The 18936-nt window shown below is 42.7% G+C and overlaps 1 protein-coding gene across 1 annotated transcript in view; it reads left to right on the top strand.

Moving 5' to 3' along the window:
- rem2 (RAS (RAD and GEM)-like GTP binding 2) overlaps window positions 1–18936 on the top strand; it is a 76767-nt gene that overhangs the window by 49752 nt on the left and 8079 nt on the right. The gene's annotated exons all lie outside the window — the stretch shown is intronic.

Below are 18936 nucleotides of genomic sequence, written 5' to 3'. Positions count from 1 at the left end.
CCATGGACCACGGAATAGAGCTGTTATTCTAACCCGGTCCCGAAGCCTGGCCCAGCCCGACCTGAATTTGGGCTGGGCCATAATAATGTGCTGGATGGTCGGGTCGGTGTCTGTGTCGGTGTCGGGCTTGTGATTGCGTCTGCTGACAATCCAACGATATGGCAACAGGGCTTGTCATGAAATCCAATTATATGGCAACATGGCCTGCCATACATTCACCGGCAGCACACGGCCATTTGACCGCGCACTGACCAGCCTTGAAAGAGGTAAAATAAAGTTCAGTTATGCTTCTGATGGGACTACACTGCCAAGCAGCGATCCATCAGCTCAAATGGACGTTCATTCAGCGCAGTGGACGCGCGTGGCCTACGACCCAAACAGGTGAGATCACAAAGTAGATATGTCAGAGCAGGGTCCGTGTCTGAATAATGCAGAATGCAGGCAGAAGCAGGAATTTAATGCTTTGACAACCATGAAAGGACAAGCACCCCCTCAGCTCCAATCTTCCCCCTCAGGTGCGCGCGTCCACTGACCGTTAATAATTTTACAAGTAGTCGAAGTTTAATTAAAAATATCGGGGAGGGTTTTTCGGGTTCTGGCCTGTAATTACTGTTAATTCGTCCGGTCAGGTGGGGTTTGGAAATGATGGCTATGGGCTGGGGCCAGGTCGAGTTGGATTTTTTGGGCCCGAATGCAACTCTACTGTGGAAGGGATTGGTGAACACAGGAATTTAAGCACAGCCCCTTTTTCAAAGGTTTCTGATGTTTACTAGTGGATCGTTTGAGTTTTACTGACTATCACACAGCTGATGATGTGCCCAGGTCAGCCTGTGTGTTAGGAGGCTGTCACACGTCACTTACGGCATCAGCTTTTGCCAACGGGTGAAAAAAAATAGACAAACACGCTGGTGTGAGTGGTGTAAGTTTAGAACAAATTACAGCACGCTGATATACGACGGCATAAATTGTTGTATGCCGATGACAGCCAGAAGTCTTTGTACATGCACAAAGTTTTCAGCGTCTGCCGATGTGATGATAAGTTGGACAGAAGTTTCAGTTCAGCACAAGTTACATGGAAGTTACTCAGAACATGGATGGCCACTTGTCCTGCGTCTGGTTCTGCTAAAGGTTTCTTCCTCATGAGGGAGTTTTTCTTTCTACCGTCGCCTTCATGCTAGCTCAAGATGAAATCAAGTTAAATTCAAAGCAGTCTGCTCCTCAGATAAATAATGTTAACTTACTTTAATATATTATATAAGATTGCTTCTGTTCAGCACCCTGAGATGACTTCTGTTGTGACTTGGAGCTATATAAATAAACTGAACTGAAAACCAGCTGGGCCATTAAATTATTTCTCATCTACAAACACCTTCCTTCTAACATATCCGTGTTAAGCTGATCATGAGGAAATCATACCTCACAGTTATAGCTTTGTTGTGGGTTAGATTTTTGTTTTACTTTGCATCATCTTTCCACAACATATCCTGCCATGCTTTCTGCTGGGCTGCTCTCAGTACCATCTACAAGATGGAAGGGCAGCACAATTATTACAGTTTAACTCGTACATCTTACCACAATCAAATGAACATAATCCAACAAATATAAAAGATGATTAGACCGAAGGCAAAGCTAAAGCTGGCGTTGTTTAGTGAGGCCAACAGTCCTAACATAGTGTCCTGCAAGCAGCTAGGACGAACACTTTGGTTAGGATTCTGATGTGTGACTAGTTCATTGAATGTTTTTTACATTCATATTGTTACTGAGTAAATAATCTTACATCAGCATCACAAATGAAGCAGCGGTAGCTAAAGTGTGTGTGTGTGTGTGTGTGTGTGTGTGTGTGTGTGGGGGGGGGGTTTCAGGTCAGACAGCAGTAGCTCATAAAACTTATTAATCTAGTGAAAGGGATGAATGAGTTCTTCAGTCTGTTGGTTCTACATCTGGGCTGCAGATACCTGCGTCCAGATGGAAGTAGGGCTGGACGATGTGGCCAAAACTTTTATCACAATATATTTCTTAATTTCGGTCGATAACTATATAATTCAATTATCAATACAAACAATACACAAGCCTCAAAAAAACTGTACAAACTGTACAAATAAATTAATGTTCACTTTTACTTGTATTTAGCCTTCAAACAATTTTGAAATCACCGTCAAACATAAAACACTCATCTTTGTCAATATTAATAGTTTTAACTTTAAACAGCAACATAACCTAACATTTGCTGCATGTTTCTTTTGATACACCTGGGGGTGTTGTTTCAGGGACACGTTGGCTCAAACTTTAGTGTTTCATCTTCTGACTCTCAGCAAATTCTATCGAGTGGAACAAGTTAGATGAGTTCCCACGGCTAGTTGGAACGACTCTCCATCACATTTTGCAGCACACTGACTGAAACCTGCAGTTTATCGGATCTTAGAAAGCCGAACCACTTCCACACAGCTGAATTAGTCTTTCCTCTCTTATCAGTGATGTCATCCGTTTTCTCTTGGCTTGTGAAAGTTTGTTCAGTCACATTCTGACGGTCATGGGAACTCATTTTGAAGCGAAAACTTAATGTACGTGGGAGATTAGCCTAGTCTAGCCTGCTACGGCTAGCACCTTCTGGATTCAAGCTCTGTGTAACATCTACGTCACAACACACTTACGTAGTTGTGTCGCAGCTTTTTCTGTCCAGGTTGAAACTGAAGCGGCCGCTTCAACCGGAACAGAAAAAGAAATGGGTCAGTGAAACGCTCTAATCATATCGAAATATCGAAAATGTGCTTAAAACTCATATCACCGTTATTGAATAAAAGTTTATCGTGACATATATCAAATTATTGTCCAGCCCTAGATAGAAGCAACCTGAACTCACCATGGAGTGATGATCAGGATCTGCCAGAATCAGCCTGGCCTTGTTCACTGACCTCATCTTGTGTAGGTCAGTGAGGTTCTGTAGGTCAGGGAAGTTCTGTAGGTCAGAGAGGTTCTGTAGGTCAGGGAGGTTCTGTAGGTCGGGGAGGTTCTGTAGGTCAGAGAGGTTCTTTAGGTCATGGAGGTTCTGTAGGTCAGTGAGGTTCTGTACGTCGGGGAGGTTCTGTAGGTCAGAGAGGTTCTGTAGGTCAGTGAGGTTCTGTAGGTCGGGGAGGCTCTGTAGGTCGGAGAGGTTCTGTAGGTCGGAGAGGTTCTGTAGGTCAGTGAGGTTCTGTAGGTCGGAGAGGTTCTGTAGGTCGGAGAGGTTCTGTAGGTCAGTGAGGTTCTGTAGGTCGGGGAGGTTCTGTAGGTCAGAGAGGTTCTGTAGGTCAGTGAGGTTCTGTAGGTCGGGGAGGTTCTGTATGTCGGAGAGGTTCTGTAGGTCGGGGAGGTTCTGTAGGTCAGAGAGTTTCTGTAGGTCAGAGAGTTTCTGTAGGTCAGAGAGGTTCTGTAGGTCAGGGAGGTTCTGTAGGTCAGAGAGGTTCTGTAGGTCAGAGAGGTTCTGTAGGTCAGGGAGGTTCTGTAGGTCAGAGAGGTTCTGTAGGTCAGAGAGGTTCTGTAGGTCGGGGAGGTTCTGTAGGTCAGAGAGGTTCTGTAGGTCAGAGAGGTTCTGTAGGTCAGAGAGGTTCTGTAGGTCGGAGAGGTTCTGTAGGTCAGAGAGGTTCTGTAGGTCAGAGAGGTTCTGTAGGTCAGAGAGGTTCTGTAGGTCGGGGAGGTTCTGTAGGTCTATGCCTGCAGTTTTGCTGCACATCCTGACCATCTCAGAGAGTTTGTTCCTGTTTTAACATGTTAAAAGTTCAAACCAACAGAAGACGGTGAAAGTTACGAAACTCAATAAAACATGAACAAAACATTCTCATAAAAGTAGAGTCAACATTAAAACCACAGAGCTTCTGATAAAAACAGCTGGTGCTGCTGTTTTCAGTAAAGAGTGCTAAATGTGTGGTTAACACGTGCACTTACACAGAATGTTGCAGGACTGCAGAATGCCGTGCACAACCACTAATTTCCCTTCGTCAGTGAGAAGCTCGTCTATTTTTGATCAACAAAATCAAAAGTTTACGGTTCCTTTTGTCTAGTCACCAGTAATTTGTGGTTAAGCTTCTATAGAGAGAAAATCTCTCCTCTGCTTTTGTTGCAAAGAGAATAAAAAAACTGTACACCTCTTGGGTTTTCTTTTCAGAGTTTCTTCTTTTGCATGACAACAATGAGTGAAAGACCGTATCATGTTTAGAAAACGGAGAAGAACTGATGGATCCAGTGTACACATCTTTAGCTGAAACTGTCACGGTTTAGGAGGGTTCAGACCCAGACTGCAGGCTGGACATGAGGATCGGTTTTATTTAACCAATACATTAAAAATGGCTGACGTGCAGTAAACTTGCAGCAAAACTAGAGATGAATGTCACTGGAAGCGAGGAGAAAAACCTGAATGTGGAGTTGGAAATCCATCGATGCAGGACTGAAGATCTAACAGAAAGGCCCAGAATGGAAAGGAACACTAATTTTGGGACAAATGACAAAGACCTGGGAAGAGACGACCAGGATCAGGTGAGAGTGGGCGAGGATTGTTGACCACCAAACAAAACTGATTCTCCACCAGTTTTGTTTGGTGGCTCCTCAGATTGAAGAAGTCCGTTGGATGACGGGCGAAACGTCTCAGCACAAAAAAAAAAAAAAAATGTCCAGATGACCTGACTGAACATTGTTGGATCTTTCAAAATAGTGGAGTTAATGTATTTTCCTCTTTTTAACTAAGGTGGCCATCTTGGATTTTTGATTTGCGCTAGGAATCTATAACAACTCGCTCTTGGCTACAACCATACCACATTTCAGCTCAATATCTCGGATTTGCTGAGGTACAGTCAATTTTCTGTTTTCTGAGAAAAATGGTGTCTTTCTTTACAAATTACGTCGCTATGGTAACTCGAAACGTCAATCAAAGTTGAGCCGGTCATTTGGATATAACATCGAGTACGCGTTGCGGTTCAGGGAGCATTAAAGTTGATAGAAGAGCAAGACCCTCTTCAGGTGGATAATAATGGGTCCACCACAAAAAGAGTTCCTCATTTTCCTGAATTAAAACTGTATTCACCCCTGACAGACCCAGCATCGTTTAAATGACTGTAAATCTCTTAGTGCCTTTCAAACTGGAGTTTCAAACTAAATATGAAATGATGTTGGTTTAAATCCCACCTTAAAAACAATGTTGTGTTATAAATCAATATACAGAGAGCTTGTGGGATCTGCCGGCCTTCAGAATACGTGTTGGGCACAACTCTCAGCTCATACTGTATCCAATGTTAGCTCAACGTATCTAAATTTGATTGTTCTATTTTTGCGTCTGCTTAGATCGCCTAGCTGTGGCAGCCATCTTGAGCTGGGTTTATTCTGAACGATTCAGTTAGAGATGATTACTTTCATGACCAAAAAATCCACTAGCACTAACATAACTGGTTTGTTCCACTTTGGAGGAAGCTGTTTGGGGGAAGAATCAGTTTTGTGTTGTGTGCTTCCTTGACTGTTGAAGCCTTCCGGATGGAAGGTGAAACGTTAAAAAAAAAAAAAAAAAGAAACTGTGCAGTTGACCTGACTGAAAAATGTTGAATACTTTCATGACGATTGATGATTTAAAAAAAAAAAAATTAATGATTGTGAGCTGTGATGGGCCTGTTACTCTCTGCAGGACATTCCCATTAGTCTCAGCTGCTCTCAGTGCTGCACATGACAGGGTTACACATCGTCATGTCTTTGGAGCGTGCCAACAGCATCGTTTATCCGAGGCTCTACGTCAGATTACAGCACCTGGAGGCGCAGTGATCCATCAGTCAAGCAGCATGAAGCGTCTGACCACAGGCACATTTCTGAAGGATCTTGTTGGAGTCTGGAGGGCTGCCAGGCCAATTTATTATCTGCATTTCATTAACATTTAGAAGTGAAACGAGTCCAGAGTGGAGTGGGAACGTAACAGCGCCATTTGACCTTGGTTACAGTTTGAAATGAGGGAATACTCAGAGCTGAACGCTGAAACTTCCCCCAGATTCCTCTGCTGTTTTTGTACATGTTAAAGATTCAGATGTCTCCACCGAGGCTTTGTCCTCTTGACTTCCTCACATTTTTTGTGCCTTCCAGATGGCACATCTCTGTTTGCATTATCTCTGTGCAGCAGGACACCCCTGCTCCTGCTCTTTGTGAATTGTACTGATCGTGTGTGCACGGCTGACTGCACGTGCACACACATCAGACATGTTAACAAGCCTCATCTCTCTCCATCTTCTTGCTGCCTAATGACAGCGAGGCACTTTTAAAGGGAACACTGATAAGAGTGTGTGTGTGTGTGTGCGTGTGCGTGTGTGAGTGAACCTCATTCAGAGGACATGTGTGTGATGTATTGTGTGAATGTGTGTCAGGAGAGAGTGAGAATTATTCTGCTGTCCTTGAAAGAGCTACAGAGTCCTTAAATGCAGTATGGCACTCGGAGGCCACAGACAAATGTCCGCTTTAAACTGTTCTATTACACTAAACTCACTTTAAATGTTTAATTAAAAAAATTTCCTACCATGGCTGCCAAGATCCATCCATCCATCTATCCTATCTACAGTGCCTTGCGAAAGTATTCGGCCCCCTTGAACTTTTCAACCTTTTGCCACATTTCAGGCTTCAAACATAAAGATATAACATTTTAATTTTTGTGAAGAATCAACAACAAGTGGGACACAATCGTGAAGTGGAATGAAATTTATTGGATGTCAAACTTTTTTAACAAATAAAAAACTGAAAAGTGGGGCCTGCAATATTATTAGACCCCCTTGCATTAATACTTTGTAGCGCCACCTTTTGCTGCAGTTCCAGCTGCAAGTCTCTTGGGGTTTGTCTCTATCAGTTTTGAACATGGAGACACTGAAATTCTTGCCCATTCTTCTTTGCAAAACAGCTCGAGCTCAGTGAGGTTGGATGGAGAGCGTTTGTGAACAGCAGTCTTCAGCTCTTTCCACAGATTCTTGATTGGATTCAGGTCTGGACTTGGACTTGGCCATTCCAACACCTGGATATGTTTATTTGTGAACCATTCCATTGTAGATTTGGCTTTTTGTTTTGGATCATTGTCTTGTTGGAAGATAAATCTCCGTCCCAGTCTCAGGTCTCTTGCAGACTCAAACAGATTTTCTTCCAGAATGGTCCTGTATTTGGCCCCATCCATCTTCCCATCAATTCTGACCATTTTCCCTGTCCCTGCTGACAAAAACCAGGCCCAAACCATGATGCTGCCACCTCCATGTTTGACAGTGGGGATGGTGTGTTCAGGGTGATGAGCTGTGTTGCTTTTACGCCAAACATGTCGTTTTGCATTGTGGCCAAACAGTTCAATTTTGGTTTCATCTGACCAGCGCACCTTCTTCCACATGTCTGGTGTGTCTCCCAGGTGCTTGTGACAAACTTTAAACAACACTTTTTATGGATATCTTTGAGAAATGGCTTTCTTCTTGCCACTCTTCCATAAAGGCCAGATTTGTGCAGTGTACAACTGATTGTTGTCCTATGGACAGACTCTCCCACCTCAGCTGTAGATCTCTGCAGTTCATCCAGAGTGATCATGGGCCTCTTGGCCGCATCTCTGATCAGTCTTCTCCTTGTTCCAGATGAAAGTTTAGAGGGATGGCCGGGTCTTGGTAGATTTGCAGTGGTCTGATACTCCTTCCGTTTCAATATGATTGCTTGCACAGTGCTCCTTGGGATGTTTAAAGCTTGGGAAATCTTTTTGTATCCAAATCTGGCTTTAAACTTCTCCACAACAGTATCTCGGACCTGCCTGGTGTGTTCCTTGGTCTTCATGATGCTCTCTGCTCTTTGAACAGAACCCTGAGACTATCACAGAGCAGGTGCATTTACAAACCGGATTCCAAAAAAGTTAGGACACTAAACAAATTGTGAATAAAAACTGAATGCAATGATGTGGAGATGGCAAATGGCAATATTTTATTCGTAATATAACATCGATGACGGATCAAAAGTTTAATCTGAGTAAGTGTAAAATTTTAAAGGAAAAATATGTTGATTAAAAATTTCAGTGTCAACAAATCCCAAAAAAGTTGGGACAAGTAGCAATAAGTGGCTGGAAAAAGGAAATTGAGCATATAACGAACAGCTGGAAGACCAATTAACACTAATTAGGTCAATTGACAACATGATTGGGTATAAAAAGAGCTTCTCAGAGTGTCAGTGTCTCTCAGAAGCCAAGATGGTAAGAGGATCACCAATTCCACCATTGTTGCGCAGAAAGATAGTGCAGCAATACCAGAATGGTGTTACCCAGCGTAAAATAGCAAAGACTTTTAAGTTATCTTCATCAAACGTGCATAACATCATCAAAAGATTCAGAGAATCTGGAACAATCGCTGTGCGTAAGGGTCAAGGCCGTAAAACTACTGGATGCTCGTGATCTCCGGGCCCTTAAACGTCACTACACCTCAAACAGGAATGCCACTGTCAAGGAATTAACAGAATGGGCTCAGGAATACTTCCAGAAAGCATTGTCAGTGAGCACAATCCACCGTGCCATCCGCTGTTGCCAGCTCTGTCCCCAGACGTCTGTTGAGTGTTGTAAGAAGAAGTGGGGATGCCACACAGTGGTAAAAATGGACTTGTCCCAACTTTTTTGGGATTTGTTGACGCCATGAAATTTGGAATCAGATTTTTCCCTTAAAATTATACATTCTCTCAGTTTAAACTTTTGATCTGTGATTTGTGTTCTATTCAGAATAAAATATTAGATGTTGGCACATACATATATACATATACATATATACATATTGTCGCGGACCGTTACCACGTCGTGTTCAAGACAGCTGAGACATCGCCCTCGGTATAAAAGATTTATTTGACAAACAGGGGTTACAGGTATTCAGAGACAAACAATTACATTTGTAAAATATATGCATATATTTGGAGCATTAAAAGAACGAACCGTCTCGGTCTTCCCCGGAAATGCTCGCTGGGCGTGTGTCATTTCCGGCTTTTATCAAAGCTTTGAGAAAGCTAGCTCTTCTGATTGGTTTAGCCCTTCGGTTGCCATGGTTACTGATCTAGCCCGCCCCCTGAAGGACGTTAGTCTACATTCTACAGATAAGAAGTTTATGGCTTACTGAAATCGGTTCTTTGTTTTAGCTCTGTTTCAGTTTAACTTGATTATGCCTTAGTGATACCAAATGATCTTGAGTTAGTTATTTTCTTTCTAGGAATAATTAATAACTATTAATTATTAACTAACTCATGTTTGTGTTCTTAATTTATCCCTCTGACTTATACTTGTGTTTTAGTTCAGTTGAAGTCACCCTGCCCCCACATTTAGTAAAACTCTGGTACTTTACTGTGAAGATTAAACCTGTATTCTCTCATCTAAACTGACCCATCATCAAACAATGGTTAAACGATTAAATGCTAATTGTTATTATTAAGAGAGAACCTGAGGGATTTTATTTAGTCAATCTATATTGTCTAAATTAAAGAAATGTGTTCTAGCTTTATTTATGTTAATCAGTCTGCTATCTGGCATGATTTGATTGCTTGTAATATATCAAATGTGAACTTGTAAAATTATCATTAGCCGATATAAGATTATATGTAAAGGTAAAATGGTTAGAATTAGTAAACATTTTCTATAAATATAGTTCAACCCTGGAAGAAAGACACACACACTTTGTATAACATGACATTTGAATGCTTGATAGGAAATATAAAAAGGTATAAACATATGAAATCCAACAATCCCTCTTTTGATCTCCCCATATTCATGGGAGATCACACCCTTTTGGATTTGTCCAGATGGAAGTGACCCAAACTTACTACAACCCTCCAGGGGTCCTGGACCAGACCCCTGGTTCAAACCCTTCAAAACCTGTAAAAATACCAAATGCATAAACCTTTATAAAAATACAAAAAACGCAACACTCCTAGTAAAAGATAAATGCCCAACACACCAAAATAAGTAAAACTCTACCCTAATACCAAAATTGACCTCCTGTTAAACCACCTTTAAAATAACTCGTGGGATTTTAGAATGATTAAATGCCCAATTGAATGGAGTAAAATTTTGAATAGTTAAGAGTTTCCAATTGAATCCACGACCCTTCTCTGGTTGTTTTTCAGAATGACTGAAAGGAAAGACAAGACACTCATGTTAAACAAGAAAAGACAACACACTCAATTCTTGAGCTTGCGGTGGGAGGCCTTGTTCGTCCACAAGGGTCCTTTTGGTGCTCGGCGGGATTCGGCCCTCGGAGATATCTTCATGTAAATTCCTCAGAACCTTTATCAGTCTGATCAGACATTCTAAATGACGTGTGTGTGCATTGGGACAAAACTAAAATCAGTTTGACGCGTCTTCTGTTCTTCACGGTCAGGGCTGGGAATCTTCTTTCCATCCTTCCCCGTTCCACCTGACTGACCGACTTAGGCAGAGCGGAGACTTCTTCTCCAATGTTTGCTACTGCCTTTTCCTACCAGAACAAAGGGGCAAAGAGTGAGCTCCCACGAAGGTCCTGTCACCTCCTCCAGGTGTATTGGGGAGCTGTCCTCCTGATGTTCCAGCAGATCAGCCTCCATCTGGTCCAGTGATCGATTCAGCTCCTCTGCAGGGGCGCACTGGTTGTGGTCGCAACAGGTGTCCCTCTCCTTCTGGAGAACGATGGTGTGTGATGTTCTCTCCACCACCTGGTGGGGTCCTATCCCTCTTTTCAGCAGGACCCAGTCCGGTGTGATGGTCCGTAGTCAATCTCCTCGGTCAGAGATTCTCCCTCCTGATGAGAAAAGCTGGACACCAAAGCTTGCGAATTGTTTAACACCCTGTATGGCCTTTTGATTATTTTATCTGTGGGATCCATGACCCATTTGTGGGCCTGGTCAAAAAAAACTGACTGTAGTTACTTCCTAGTGAGTAAAACCTGTTTCTTAATTATTGGACACCCTGATGGTCATTATTGCTACTGCTAGTGTGTACTCTTACACTGTAATGGTTATAATAAAACAGAGCTTGTAAAACTGAAATAAAATGCTATTCTTACATTCATCTATACACTTGAAACTGAAATGAGGTACATACTGGACTTCTCCAAGGATACTTGTGTACTGTGGTACCGTCTTCCTCCTTCCAAGCCTTTGCAGTCAACGGATCTACCTACAATAAGCAAAGTTAAACCTAACACAATACCCATACACAACAACACCCTGCAATAAGCAGTCCCCCACGCCGGCCTCCCTCCTCCTGGAGCCTGTGGAAGTAACTTCATTAAACGTTTGCGCCAACAGCATAAAAATACAATATAACCTTAAAAGTTTAAACAACTGACATATACACTGTGGAAACAAGAGGAATTTAATCTTCCCTCCAGGTACCTGTGTGCGAAAGAGGGGAAGAAAGAGCAAGGAAGAAAAAGAAAGAAAGAATGTGGTTAAAATACCTTGTTCATGAAACCTTTTATTAGCCCAATTAAACTATTTAAGTCCAGTCCAGTCAGTCAAGTCAGTTGTGTTTAAAAATACCGAATCACCCCATTTCTCCTTAACCTTTGCTCAAATCCACTTCAGGAGTCTGTGTTTTGATGCTAGGGGCGTCCCCCTTTTCTGGAATCTGTACACATTACAACAAAGAAAGAGCAAGGTACTTTTGTTAAACCGATATATACAAGTGCAATGTCGTTTTTGTAGGCTTCTGATTTATTCCACTTTTCAAATGTCAATGTGATTTAGGGCTGCAACTAACGATTATTTCCATAATCGATTCATCGGATGATTATTTTTTCGATTAATCGATGAATCGGCAAAAAAAAAAAAAAACGTTTTAATTTCCACCCCTTTATTCCAAAATTGAACATTTGACTGACATAGCAATTCACACTAAAAACAGGTTGCTATTTGACTATTGTGTTAGTAAAATACTGAATAATAAAAAAAATAAAATTTAGTCAAATAGCTTAAAAAAATAAATGTACACAAAAATATATACAAATGTATCTTTATACCTGCACAGTATGTAGCTACTTTGTAAAATGTGTCCTTGAGGGAAGAGTGTAACCTGGATTAAAAGTGTGGATTATTGTAACCTGGATTAAAAATGTGGATTATTGTAGTGAAGCCTTCGTCTTCAACCATCGACAGAGGCCTCATGTCAGTGACGGATCATGTTCAGGATGATTTCAGTGAAGACAGCTGCTGCTGTGGTGTCCATGATGTCTGTCCATCATGAAGTGTTGTTGTTGTTTTCTGGAATGAGACAGTAAATATGTTTTATAGCATAATTTACAGCAACTCAAGAAATGCCTTGTTTCACTTACAGTGTTAGGTTCAGGCAAAAGTAGCTAAAAGAGCAATTAAACACACACACACACACACATATAAAATACTTAATTACACACATTTGAGTAGATGTAATAAATCACTTTAATTCCTGTTTAAATGCAATTCATCCTGCCATACATGCAGTGTCTTCAGACTTTGCCAGCAAAGTAAAAGTTGAAGCTTAATCATTAAATTATTATCTTTGTGTTAGATTTATTTATAAATCACATTTAAACACTGCTTGTACCAATTAAATAAAAACACACACGTTCTCTATCACCGCCATTAATCAGACAAACAAACAAACAAACAAGCAGCAGCTTCAGCTACAGAGAGACTGACGTTACATTTTCTCTCTTGAAACAGAACAAAGTGTTAAATTGTAGAGACTCACCTGCAACACGAGTTGGGAGTGAGACATGTTGTATCTGCTGCAGCTCGTGACTCCGACATGTTTACGTTTATCAGCGTGGGTCTCTCGTGTCGTGTCGGTGATTTTCAAAGCTGCATGCTTCTCATTTTTTATCTTTGTGAAGTTCTCCCACACTTTGGAGGACTTGGGTCGAACAGTTTTCACTGCGTCGTTTGTAAAATTTACTTATTTTCCTTTGAAAACAGTCTGCTCTGTTTCTTCCTCCCTCCTCGCTCTGTTCAACTCGCGCTGCAGTTTTTTTTTTTCCAAACTTTATTCAGTCAGTCAGCATTGACAATGAACTGCAGGTGAACGAAACGAAACGGATCCGCAGCGCCGTGAAAGACGCATAATCGCGCGACACAACGAATCGATAACGAAATTCGTTGCCAACGCTTTTAATCATCAATTTTTATCGATTTTATTGATTCGTTGTTGCAGCCCTAATGTGATTATCCTAAATGATCCTATAAACGCTTCAGACTTACTACTGGCTTTTTGCTGTTCATTTTAAATATAAAACCCTAAGAAGTTATTTTTGTATATTTTGTAATGATCTAATCATTATATGAACTGTTTCCTGCTTTGTATATTTTGTAATGATCTAATCATTGTATGAACAGTTTCCTGCTAAGAGCAGCCTTCTCCTTCCCCCTTTTTGAAACAGTTTTCTGTTTCAAATCTGAAGTATTACCGGCTGTAATTTACTAACACCCAGTCTGAGTATTAGTTTCAGAAATATAAAATATGGTGTAGTTTTAATCTTCCCCCTACTGTTATTAAATCCAGGTTTTGCAAAAAAATTGCCAAATATAACCCAAGCTCTCATAATTTAGCAAAGAGTTAACCATTAAATAAATTTCATCCCTTGTATCAAACCAGACCCACCAAATGAGCTCATTCAAGGCAAAGACAATCATTTAGTATTACTTTAGAAAACATTAGTGAACTCAATCCAAATCAGGTCTCAGGTACAGGTTTTTTTGGAATGAGACCTCGTGACCTGTATGAACGAAAAGTTAAAAAGTCAATATTATGCTCATGGGTGGGGAGCATTATTCATCGTCCTATTAGGTTTAGATGTAATAAAACAAATTTCATCTCAGAGCAATTGGAAAAGGGCGAATCATCTAGCACCCCCACAGTAATACTCCTGTGTCATGTTTTGTCACCCGTCTTAAAATGAGCCTATGTGAGTGATTATTATCAAAGCCAACTGCAGTTTTGATCCTGACCCCAAGGCGCTCGGATGACCATCACATACCAAATGTGGGGTTGACACTTCCGTCAGGCTGCAGTTGATGTTAGTGACCTTGGACAGATTGACCACCAGCTTTTTTTTCAGCCTTTCAGTCTTCAGTTTGTCTCCCTTTGTCTGGAGACCAGTTCAGCTTTGTGCAGCAGTTCATAGCTCAGCATACAGCGAGACTTGACTGGATGTTCCCGCTGTTGACAAACTCCAGGACCCCCTCTGGACAGTTCATTCAGTTTGTTGTTGGACTGATAGATCTTTTGCTTCGAAAAGTCATATTGTTTGGCTGACAATTTCTTTGTTGTTGTGTCAGTGGTGCTCGACTGACAGTTTCTTTGAACCTTCCCATTGGTCAGTTTCTCAGACCCAACTTCCATGTCCACCTGAACACATCTGGTATCCGATCCGGCACCCAGCACTAGAGGGTCATGATCAACACTCAGATGGATGCTGTATGTATCTGAAGACTACCTGTCTGTGTTTTGTGGGCCTAGCCAGACTCACCTCCCCAATCCATAGCTCAGTCTTCTCAGGCTGCTGAGAAGGAAAAATAAACAATCCAATTAATAAAAGTCTGATTCAACATTCATCTGTTATTAACATTAATCATCTGTTAGCAAGTTCTATTCTGGGACTACAGCATTTACCTTCAACAGAGTCATTCTGGTGTCCTGGATTGCACAACAGATGTTTTAAACGCTCCATTACATAAGAGTGAAAACTTTCATTAAACACTGCACAATCCAATTCTTTACGCCTACTGCATAAAATATCCCATTCAAAATAATGTCTTCCATCTTTTAGAATATGTATTTTGACTCACCACCTGACAGTGAGGACCACTGCCAAGGGCAAGCCAATAGGGCCACATCATCTGCAAAAAGCAGAGGCCCGATCATAAGGTCACCAAAACGGTTCCCCTCAACACCTTGGCTTGCTTGAACATAATTGGTGACAAAGGGCAACCTTGGCGGAGTCCAACTCTCACCGGGAACAAGCCCGACTTACTGCCGGCGATGCGGACCAGGCTCTGACACCGGTCATACAGGGACCTAACAGCCCGAATCAAAGGGCCCGGTACCCCATACTCCCAGAGTACCCCCCACAGGGTCCCCCAAGGGACGCGTTCAAACTCCTTCTCCAAGTCCACAAAGCACATGTAGACTGGTTGGGCAAACTCCCACGCACCCTCCAGGACCCTGCTGAGAGTGTAGAGCTGGTCCAGTGTTCCACGGCCAGGACGAAAACCGCATTGCTCCTCCTGAATCCGAGGTTCGACTATCCGACGGACCCTCCTCTCCAGAACCCTGAATAGGCCTTACAAGGGGGGCTTAAGAGCGTGATTCCCCTGTAGTTGGAGCACACTCTACGGTCCCCCTTTTTGAATAGGGGGACCACCACCCCGGTCTGCCAATCCAGGGGAACTTTCCCCGATGTCCACGCAATATTGCAGAGTCGTGTAAGCCAACACAACCCTACAACATCCAGAGCCTTAAGGAACTCTGGGCGAATCTCATCCACCCCTGGGGTCCTCCCACGAGGAGCTTTTTAACCACCTCGGTGACCTGAGCACCAGAGATTGGAGGGCCCGACCCAGAGTCCCCAGGCTCCGCTTCTTCAGTGGAAGACGTGCCGGTGGGATTGAGGAGGTCTTCAAAGTATTCTGCCCACCGACCCACAACATCCCGAGTTGAGGTCAGCAGCACACCACTCCCACTATAAACAGTGTTGGTGGCGTACAGCTTACCCCCACTGAGACGCCGGATGGTGGACCAGAATCGTCTCGAAGCCGTGCGGAAGTCGTTGTCCATGGCCTCTCCGAACTCCTCCCATGCTCGAGTTTTTGCCTCAGCAACCACCCGAGCCACATGTCGCTTGGACTGCCGGTACCCATCAGCTGCTTCCGGGGTCCCACAGGCCAAAAAGGCCCGATAGGACTCCTTCTTCAGCCTGACAGCATCCCTCACCGACGGTGTCCACCATCGGGTTCGAGGGTTGCCACCGCGACAGGCACCGACAACCTTGCGGCCACAGCTCTGGTAAGCCGCCGCGACAATAGAGGCACGAAACATGGTCCACTCAGACTCAATGTCCCCCACCTCCCTCGGAACATGTTCAAATTTTTCTCGGAGGTGGGAGTTGAAACTCCGTCTCACAGGAGCCTCTGCCAGACGTTCCCATCAAACACTCACAATACGTTTGGGTCTGCCAGGTCTGGCCAGCATCCTCCCCCACCATCGGAGCCAACTCACCACCAGGTAGTGATCAGTTGACAGCTCCGCCCCTCTCTTCAGACGAGTGTCCAAGACATGTGGCTGCAGATCAGATGAGACGATGACAAAGTCGATCATCGAACTGCGGCCTAGGGTGTCCTGGTGCCAAGAGCACATATGGACACCCTTATGCTTGAACAATGTATTTGTTATTGACAATCCATGACGAGCACAGAAGTCCAACAACAGAACACCACTCTGGTTCAGATCAGGGGGGCCGTTCCTCCCAACCACACCCCTCCAGGTCTCACTGTCATTGCCCACATGAGCATTGAAGTCCCCCAGCAGAACAAGGGAGTCCCCAGGAGGTGCACTTTCCAGTACCCCCCTCCAAGGACTCCAGAAAGGGTGGATAATCTGAACTGCCGTTTGGTGCATAAGCACAAACGACAGTCAGAACCCGTCCCCCCACACGTAGGCGGAGGGAGGCCACCCTCTCATTCACTGGGGTGAACCCCAACACACAGGCACCAAGTTGGGGGGCAATAAGTACGCCCACGCCTGCTCGGCGCCTCTCACCAGGGGCAACTCCAGAGTGGAAGAGTGTCCAGCCCCTCTCAAGGAAACTGGTTCCAGAGCCCGAGCCATGCGTAGAGGTGAGTCCGACTATTTCTAGCCAGAACCTCTCAGCCTCACACACGAGCTCAGGCTCCTTCCCCACCAGTGAGGTGACATTCCACGTCCCAATAGCCAGCTTCTGTAGCCGAGGATCAGACCGCCAGGGTCCCCGCCCTCGGTCACCACCCATCCCACATTGCACCCGACCCCTTTGGCCCCTCCCACAGGTGGTGAGCCCATGGGAAGGGGGACCCACATCTCCTCTTCGGGCTGTGCCCGGCCGAGCTCCATGGGTAAAAGCCCGGCCACCAGGCGCTCGCCCGCGTGCCCCACCTCCAGGCCTGGCTCCAGAGTGGGGCCCCGGTGACCCACGTCCGGGCAAGGGAACACTAGGTCCATTTATTTGTGTCATCATCGGGGTTATTGGGCTGCACTTTGTCTGGTCCCTCACCTAGGACCTGTCTGCCATGGGTGACCCTACTAGGGGCAGAAAGCCCCTGACAGCATAGCTCCTAGGATCATTGGGACACTCAAACCCCTCCACCACGGTAAGGTGGCAGCCCAGGGAGGGGATAATTGGTTTTATATAAATTTAATCATTTTTGTAAATTGTGAAAATTGGTAAAGGATCACTTAAATCAGTCACCAGAATACCACATATCGCATCACCATCTGTGATATTTATAAAAATATTATCTATTACTGTAGCACTGTGTTGTGATTCTCGTTGAATTTGATATCAACGGGAAAAAACTCAATCTATACATTGAATCCATAAATGTACCGATGTTATATGAATCAGTTATATTCCCTAGATCAATATTAAAATCTCCACACAAAAAAACTTTTTTATTACAACTCTTAACCAATAACTCCATGATTTTGTCTGTGAATGACTCTATTTTTGATCCAGGTGATCGATATACACAACTTATTGTTATGTTTTTATTATTCTTATTTGTTATTTCTATTGTTATCATTTCCAATATATTGTCAACAATTATTGACATTTCACTATTCAATCTACACTTTATTCCACATTTGACAAACAGAGCCACTCCTCCACCTTTTTTATTTTTCCTATTCATGTGAAATAATTCATACCCTTCAATATAAGCATTATTTATGTTTCCATCATTTAGACATGTTTCTGAGAGTGCTACTATTGTACAAGTTTTATAAATTTTTTTTAAGTAATCTGATATCTTAGATATATTTGCATTAATGCTTCTACAATTTAAATTAATTATAGAGAGTGCTCCATTTGCCATATTAATTTTGTTGAACTGTTCTACGTTATAATATTCACTACCTTTTACAACTGGAAAAAGTTTTCTATCAATAACATCTTCTACATTATATATTTTAAATTCTGATTCATCGTACATCGTCATGATTCAATGTATTTTTTCATCAGGTTGTTTGTTTCGTCGATTTTATGTACAAAATATTTCATAATACAATTTATCATCATCTCCTAAGCTCATCTCAATCTTTCCAAATCCTTTAGCTCTTGAATTATTTTAGCTTGTGAACCTTCCTGTACTTTAATCCAATTTTTTCCATTTCTTGTCCATGTTGATACTATTTTGTTCTGTTTTTTTAACAACCTTGCTTCACGAGCAATATTGCCTTTTTTCTTTGTTAGATGTTCATTTATATAAACTTTTGTTCCATTCAGTTTTCTAGCCTGTATCATTACATTATTTCTTGTTTTTCTGCTAATAAATCTTACAACAATTATTGGTTTAATTTTTTCTGTTTTGCTGGGCAGGGTGTGACATATTGAAATATCATTGTGATCAATATCAATATCCCTGTCCTGTAAAAAAGCCACCACCTGCTCCTCCAGAGTCTGTAGCTCTTGTTGTGATGCATCTTCTCTTGTTTTTACACCAGCAGCCACTTTTGCATATGACCGAGTCTTAACTTCCAGTCCCGTTATAACAAGGTTATCTTGTCTTGTGTTCTGTTCCAAGTCATCAATCTTTTGTTCCAGATCCATTATTTTTTTATCTTTATTTCCTATTTGCAATTTCAATTTTTTAACCTCCTCGAACAAACCCATCAGGATATCCTGATGCATGCTCAATAATCCAGGTAGAAAAATCCAAAAAAGTTCAATCTGGTCCTCTGGACATTCAAAAAAA

The sequence above is a fragment of the Nematolebias whitei genome, chromosome 9 (assembly GCF_014905685.2).
Source record: "Nematolebias whitei isolate Nwh7 chromosome 9, NemWhi1, whole genome shotgun sequence".
NCBI classification, from domain to species: Eukaryota; Metazoa; Chordata; class Actinopteri; order Cyprinodontiformes; family Rivulidae; genus Nematolebias; species Nematolebias whitei.
Note: the sequence above shows the minus strand (reverse complement) of the source record. Positions and strands in the feature narration are given on the sequence as shown.